Source organism: Penaeus vannamei, chromosome 34, assembly GCF_042767895.1.
Source record: "Penaeus vannamei isolate JL-2024 chromosome 34, ASM4276789v1, whole genome shotgun sequence".
Classification (NCBI taxonomy): domain Eukaryota; kingdom Metazoa; phylum Arthropoda; class Malacostraca; order Decapoda; family Penaeidae; genus Penaeus; species Penaeus vannamei.
In genome coordinates this window covers 7,001,368-7,009,243 of record NC_091582.1, presented here as the reverse complement: position 1 = coordinate 7,009,243, position 7,876 = coordinate 7,001,368, and the positions used below count along the sequence as shown (strand labels likewise).

The window sequence follows — 7,876 nt, the reverse complement described above, 5'->3', positions numbered from 1 at the left end:
GAGAGCATTTACTTCTGCCAAGAAAATAGGGTCATTAGTGCAATAAAAACATTCACACTTGAAGAATTACTTTAAAATCACCTCTTCTCGGGTACGCTGGTGACGTCCGTGTTTCCTATTCCGCAAAGCCAATGAATCCTTTTAAAATTCCTGGATGCGGATCATAATTCGGATCACCACCAAAATTTAATGGCATCAAAGTTGGGCTCAGACACAGCTGTGGTAAAAAAAATAATCATAAATCTAGTTACACTGCTAGCCAACGAACAAACAAAAATACCTAGATCCAGATCGCAACCAAAATTAAAATTGCATCAAAGTTGGGCTAAGACCACTGGTTAAAAAATCATAAAAAACCTGTTCCTTACTCTTTGAGTTATCCTGCCAACCAACTAACTAACGAACAAACAAACTAACCAACGCTACCAAAAACGTAACCTCCCTGACGGAAATAAAGATGTCAAAAAGTTGTTTCCCCAACAGAACTTTAAAACATATAATAATATTTCAAATAAGGCTGCGCGTGCCAAAAAATGCATCCGTTTATATATAACAGGCGGGACTGTCCAAGCTTAGCTCTTCTCTCGTATTGAAACTAGTTGAGAATACACACACACACACGCGCGCGCACACGCACACGCACGCACACGCACACGCATACGCACACGCACACGCACACGCACACGCACACGCACACGCACACACACACACACACACATATACATATGTGTGTGTAACTACATGTATGTATATGTACAAGTACATATATATGTAACAGATAATCTTTTATATACACGTCTTTATACGGCATTTGTAATCGGAAGAATACCCTCCTCGCGGATGTGAACGAGCGAGCGCTATCTGAACGAAGAAACAAAAACAATAACAGCGACGCAACGTTTGTGTTGGCGAGGCGTTGAAACGTCTGCTCCGCTGCGCTTTTTCCCTCCAGTTATGCAGTCTTAAGCAGTTTCAGAGGTTGGATCAATAATTTTTTTCCCTTGTACAGCGTTCTTGATAATCGTGACTTTGCGGGGATTTTGATAAGTTTGCGGTTTGTGTGGGATGTCTTGTGGCTGTGACTTGGGGCACCTTTTGATTTCTGAAATTTTCTGGCCTTGTTCTGGGATGAGGAATTATGCAACGAATTATCACGGGAAATTTGTATTATACACATTTTTGTGAGACAATTCTTTGTAAATAATGGTAATAATTAGAGGAAGCCCCCATATTAAAGAATGTGTTTGTGAAAAGTGTATATTGTAAGATTTATGATTTGTTAAAAAAAAAAAAAAAAAAGATGGTATCAAGGAACTTTACAAGTCAAGTATGGTTTGGTATTTGTTACCGAGAGTTATACATCCTCTAGAGATGAGGTCCCAAAACCAGGGTATCATGCAAACTTATCGGACTGGATAATATGTTGCTTTTCGTGGACACGTCGTAGTGAGTTACGACAGTGTATGGGTTTTGCCCTGCAAACAAAGGACATTTATGGTACATGTAACAGTTATAATTTTTCACTTTTAATAACAATGTTCTGAAGTGACAATAATTAAGAGATGTTATTCATGTTTGTGTTTAAATATGAATGGACTTAGTTTTGTTGTGTTAGTTACCCTGGAATTCAAATATCTGCGTGAAAGAAAATTGGGTGCAAGCAAAAATGATTATAGCTGTGACTCAAGATCGATGTCACTGTGATCCAGACTGTAGTATTTTTCTTGCGCGGTGAATATTATGCATTTTTTCATGCATGGAAAATATAATTTTGTCTACATTTGTCCACAGATGAAACAAGTGTGTGGAAAGGTCAAAAGAATTTTATGTGTGGAAGATGATTTATAAAAAGAACTAAGCGTGAACTACATTTGCGCATACAGAATTTGACCAAATAATTTTTTTTATCGGAAATTTTATGCGGGGAATTCATTCCCCATGTAAAATTTCTAAACTCTACAGTCTGGACTGTGAGAACCTGGCAAACTTAAAAATCCAAACCTTACCTTTCCTACCTTCTATTCACCCCCCCTTTTATTAGCACTTTGCTCCAGCTGCCACAACAGTTGTATTATAAAAAATATTTTTGACATACATTTAGTGTGGAGGGTACAGATGAACTGCGAGCTATGCATTGCTCTTGGTAACATTGAACTATAGTAGCAGTAGTCGACAGAATTAAAAAGTAGACTCAGCATGGACAGCTAGAAACGTTTATAACTTGCCCAGTAACTTGGGACAAAGTATGTGGCGAGATATGTTTTTCCTTGTGGAGACTGTCTCACCTGAGTCTTGAAGATATTCATGTTGCTCATACCTGTTCAAGTTCTGTCTTACTGGGCAGATGTGGTGATTTTGCATTTTGAGACACGGCTGCCTGTCATTAAGGGTTTTAGGGGAAGGAACCCTCTAACAGTGACGCAATATGCAGCCCAAAACCACTGTAAAAGCACACAAGAGATTTTGAGGATTCCATCAGTATATCTAGGAAATTACCTTTAACCTAGGTATGGAACTTTGAAAAAAATGGAGCCATTAAATATCAAACCTTTACTATGGTATCTCTTTCATATATGACTATCTGCATTTTGCAGTAGACAGTACATAGAATTGATAGGTTGATGAAATCCAAAACATTTACATATGTAACATATCTTCTGTGAGAAAGAAAGTAACTTAACATAGAGATAAAACATTTGCAGCAGCATCTTCAATTTTCATCCAGCACAATGGTAAATCTTTATAGATATAGAAGTTGGAGTAGTGAAATGTGTCCCTTTAACACTACACCATTTTTTGTTAATAATTGCAGTTTCAAGGCAAAGATGGTAAGAACCTTTATTTGATTAATTCTGTCTTGATCTTGTACAATGGGAATTCTTTATTAACAGATTACTTTAACTAATTAATAAAGTAAAAAAAAATATATATATAAACATAACCTGACTGATCCTTCTTACAATATTTTAGTCTCTTTGACTGAATGATATTTGTTTAAATTAATGTAATATGGATGATGATGCTTATGTGATTTTCAGGTCCCATTCTGATATGGTCAGACTATTTTGTATTATCTAATGTCCTTTTAGACAAATAAGCGTGAAAAGAGCATAGGAAGCTGTATTTACCTGAAGAGTATCTTGAGGCCAACACAATCCTGAACTTTCACCTCCTGGCTGTGTTCATGTGTTCCAAACAGATAAAATAAAGCAATAAAATTCACATGCAGTCTTGGTCTGATGCCAATGCCAATTAGAAAGGAAGAACTAGGACAGTCTATTTTTCCAAAATATTGAAGATGGCTGTTGTCTTTTTTCATTGGATGAATCATGAAGACCATGGTAATTGTTTAACTCTGCCCTTGTTATTATTCATATTATATATATTGTCTTTATTTGCTATTTGCATAAGATAATGTAATTGGTGGCAAAGATATTAGAATTTGATGAGCTGTTGTTCCCATACAATATTTACCTTGTGATTATATATTTGTCACAAATGTTAAATTTTATCCCTAATTTAGTTTATTAACCCATTAAATTTTGCTCCTCAATGTGGCCCAATATCTGGGTATTAGGATTACTTGAGTGGTGGCTCTGTGGGGTGCATAGTTTGTAGTGGCTTGTAGGCTCAGCCAACTCAAATACTTGTTTGGGGTATCAAGACTCTTTGCCTCCCCTTTGCAATACTATTATCTCCTTCTGCCTGTGGATTTTTTGGCATATTTGTCATTTGATATGCTGTATCACAATGGTAATAGACTATTTTTCTTGCACAGACTCCATACCATCTCCCTAGGTAGTTTACAATTAAGAGTATTAAAAGTAACAATAAATAACAGTTTGTTATTTGTGTCATTTTGAATATTTTCATAATATTCAGATTTATGTAACACACCCTACCCTGCCCATCAGAATAGGAACAGGATACTAAACATGGAAGTAATATTCTCCCTTGTCATTGCTCTTTCGGCCTTGGCTCATGGATGGTACATTCCACCCTTATTTACTGTCGAAAAAAATGCAAGAGCTTCTTTTTAAATGCCCACTGAGTCTAATCTTCCTTTAAGAGCTTTTTGCACTTATGACGTCATTTTCATCACCCCAGCTTTATGCAGAACTTGTCACAAGTTTACATTCTTGTAATTGGATCTAGTAGGTTAACCCTATGAAGATGGGCCTGATTTATATGTGATGTAATATTATGCAACTGTCTAGACTTTGTGGCAAGGCTTAAGCTGTGTACAGCTGACTGCAACTGAGAGTCATGAGGCATATACACGTCATAGGCTATTATGTCATGACGACTATAGCTGTACCCATCAATGAAGGGTTAAGATAATGTGAATGCAATTGATAATCAGTATCATAGTAAGAGTCTTTTACAGTCATCCAAGTCAGATACTGGAGGTTGAGGTGGACATCAGTCAGAATACAATGTATACCATGGTCATCTGATTCCATTCATTCTTAACTTTGTGTTACACTTACACTTAGCATAGCTTGAAAAGATACAATACTCATGCAAACCACCTTTTGAACAAACTGTTATATTTAGACACTAACCAAAGTCAGTTACAGTTTGTTGAGAGTTGCTGATATGCAAAACTGATACAACAGAAAAGCCTCAAGATTGCTGATCTAGTTTTTATTTGGAAATTCCATTTTAGCTGTAAAGAAAACGCTATAATTTTTATTCCTTGAATAGGTTGAAATCAGTTCAAGAATGATGCAGTATTTAAATTATGCATTCAAAATCTATTAGTGAACATATTTGTTATGTGACTAAATTAGATTAGTTGTTGGCAGTTTACAATTACAATTAGATATTCATGAAAAAGGTGTGATATAAATTTTTCATTTCAGATTTCAAATAGGCAGGTTAATACTGGCCTTCAAATATGTCTTTGTGCTCAAAGGAGATTGGAAATGTGTGGGAAATTAACACTTTAGGATGGATATGAAGTGGAGTGATAGTAGTATGATAGTTTTTTTTTTGTTTGTTTGTTTATGGATAGATGCATACTTATGATTGCTGTAGCTTCTGTGCTTTAGCAATGACCATGAAACATTCTCTAAATATTTTAAGGGTCCTATATTTGATTATGAATTGCCAGGCCTATAAAATATACACACAATGGTCATTATCAAACTAATTTGTATTTTCTAGGCATGAAACTCATGTACCTGATAATGTTTCATGTTGGCCAAGTCAGTTCAATTGAATGTTATTAGCCTAAAACTCCTGCTAAATCATGTGTATATTACTATATTTTAAAAACTGTATAGACCTTTCATCTATAGCATAAGCATCGGTATGCTCACATTAATGTGCTACTGTCATAAGATTGTAGTGCATTAAGATAAACATATTTTACAGATGAATCAACAAACAATGAAATTAAGAAAACATTTGATAAATATGCAATATTCATCTATATTTGCTTATGATTGTTAGAATGTGTTCTATGAACTAGATAACTTTTTCAATTCTGATTTTGCAGTAGCTATGTTGTAAAAGATAAAGTGTTTTAGAGTTCATCATATTATATTCCTTGTATGCCATATCCTTCTCAGAGTGTAATAATACTGAGAGTATAGTCTTTGTATCGTAGTTTGTTTTTCTACGATATGAAAGATTTCTGGGCTTTGAGAAATTATGGCAAGTCAGTGAAAACTATCCCGCACTCATAATGCTTAAAACATGCATTATGTGACTAAAGGGAAGAAAACAAGGCCAGCCACATTTGAATTTTGAAAAAAAATCAGGAAACCATAATAAAAGTCTTGGTTAATTGACATTGCATTATGTGTTTTTTTCCCTTTCCAGTACTTGATTCTGATTGGAAAGTCAGTCAAAAGACTAAGTAACTTGTGTTAGAACCTTGAAATTATTAATTTTGGTAAAAAAGAAAAGAAAAAAAAAAAAGTGGAAGGTTACAATTTTCAAAATAATAATTGAAAACCTAGCATAGAATTCCATTTCCCAGTCTGAGTGTTTCACCTCTTGTGTTTCCCAATGATAATTATTAAGAATGTTGTTTTCTATAGTAAACATTAAATGCGTATTATATCATGAGATGGTTAGGCATATTACCAGCTTTTGAAACAGGTTGCCCTACCATTGCTAGTCTATTATCAAATCAACCTTCCTTCTACCAATAAGTTATGGTTGGCTTTTATTTATGGCTGACCTTGCATTTAACCAAACCCAGTGTAAACTTAGTCCAGGAGGAAGTAAGTCTGACTGCTTACAGCTTATAAAAGAAGGCTGTATTGATTAACACATTGATCATACCATTAAAAGGAGAGCACTCTGACCTAATCATAAAATTATCCCTAACAATGTGTTCTAAGAGCAGAAAATTTGTATTATTTGTGCTTTATGTCAATATACAGTTGCAGGGCCAAACAGCCAAGAAGGCTTCATTGGTAGTTCTGAAGAAGAACCATTAGAATAGAAGAGCCTGCATTATTTGAAGGGCCATCATAGAAACAGCTTTGGTGGCACTCTGTACTCAGGATATTAACTGCCCTTAATCTGGTATGCCCTGCTTATAGCTAGGGAGGGTACGAATCATAGGAGATAGTGGTTTAGAAAATAATTCAAAGAAATGATAAAAGGAAGATGAAATTAATTTTTGTCAAGATTTACAAAAGTGTATTACAGTTGATACAGGGATAATGATTATTCCAAGAAAAAGATAAGAGCTATATTAGTGGTGTATCTTGCAGGGTAGACCCCTGGAACACTTACTGTAACCAGGCAATCTTTTGCAGTTTATCTAACTGGATACTCCAGGCTCAACTTTTCCTTGTATCTTTGGGATTATTCCATTAGCATGGAAAAACAGTCCTGAAGCTATGGCAGTTGCCTGATCATTGCTAATCAACCAGATTGTGGCAATAATGGTGTATAAATTGTGAAATAATATGAGATTTTCCACTTCCATTCTTTTTTCACTTGTGCTCTTCTTGTTATCCAAATACCATGATTACTATTGTCAGTAGATGTCAAACAACACATTAATGCCTTTACACAAGTTCAGTTCTTCATAGATTCGTTACCGAGTGATGAAAATCATGTGTCCTCATTTTTCATTCATGTTCCCAAAGTATACTGTTTACTTTTGATTTTTTTGTAGTAGCTGCACAAAAATACATTTTAAAAATTCTGAGGGAAAAGAAAAAAAGTCTCAAAAAAGCACAAAGGAAAGGAAGTAGGAGACCATATCAACATGTTCTCACAACACCCATGCATGACTTACTTGCAGTGAAAGTGTAAAGAAAAGAAGCTTGATTATCATAACAAATATAAGATCTTTCATGTTGTATTTGTGAGGACATAGCGAACTTGGTGTCAAAGAACACAGAAAATTGAAAATACTTCTGAAATATACATTAATCTGCTTAGAGCAGTTACACCAATGGAAGCAAATGTTTTTTCTCTATTCCTGATAATGCCAAAAAAGGATATCTTGTTCTGTATGTGATTCTGGCAATCAGTGGTATTTTAACATTATTATACAATAATTCAAAGTCTTTTCTCCCTTTAAAGGAAATTAGTATTCAGATACCAATACCAAAACTAGTTGCAGGCTGTTGGAATTATTAGACCATATAAGGTATGGATCCTTTTTTTGTGATGGACGTATAATTTTAACAGTGAAACAAAGATTATTTATAAATTTCTGGTATTTTTTTGGATGTAGGAAATTGGACAGTACATTTGTGACATTGGCCACTTTGGCTCACGTGATTAAGGTCTTGACCCTATGTCTGCTTTGCCATAACTCAGTGCAGTTTTTTTTCTGATTATATCATATGCAAAATCTTTGGTTGTATTGAGCACTGGGTGCTTTTTTTCTGAGAACCAA

At 34.8% G+C, this 7,876-nt stretch overlaps 1 protein-coding gene across 1 annotated transcript in view; it reads left to right on the top strand.

The window, feature by feature from the left end:
- Positions 1 to 821: 821 nt before the first annotated feature.
- The window catches only part of LOC113811791 (SRRM2 protein homolog rsr-2), a gene marked incomplete at its 3' end in the record, with an annotated part of 9,206 nt that continues 2,151 nt past the window's right edge, over positions 822 to 7,876 (top strand). Inside the window, 1 exon segment of the mRNA XM_027366992.2 lies at positions 822 to 978.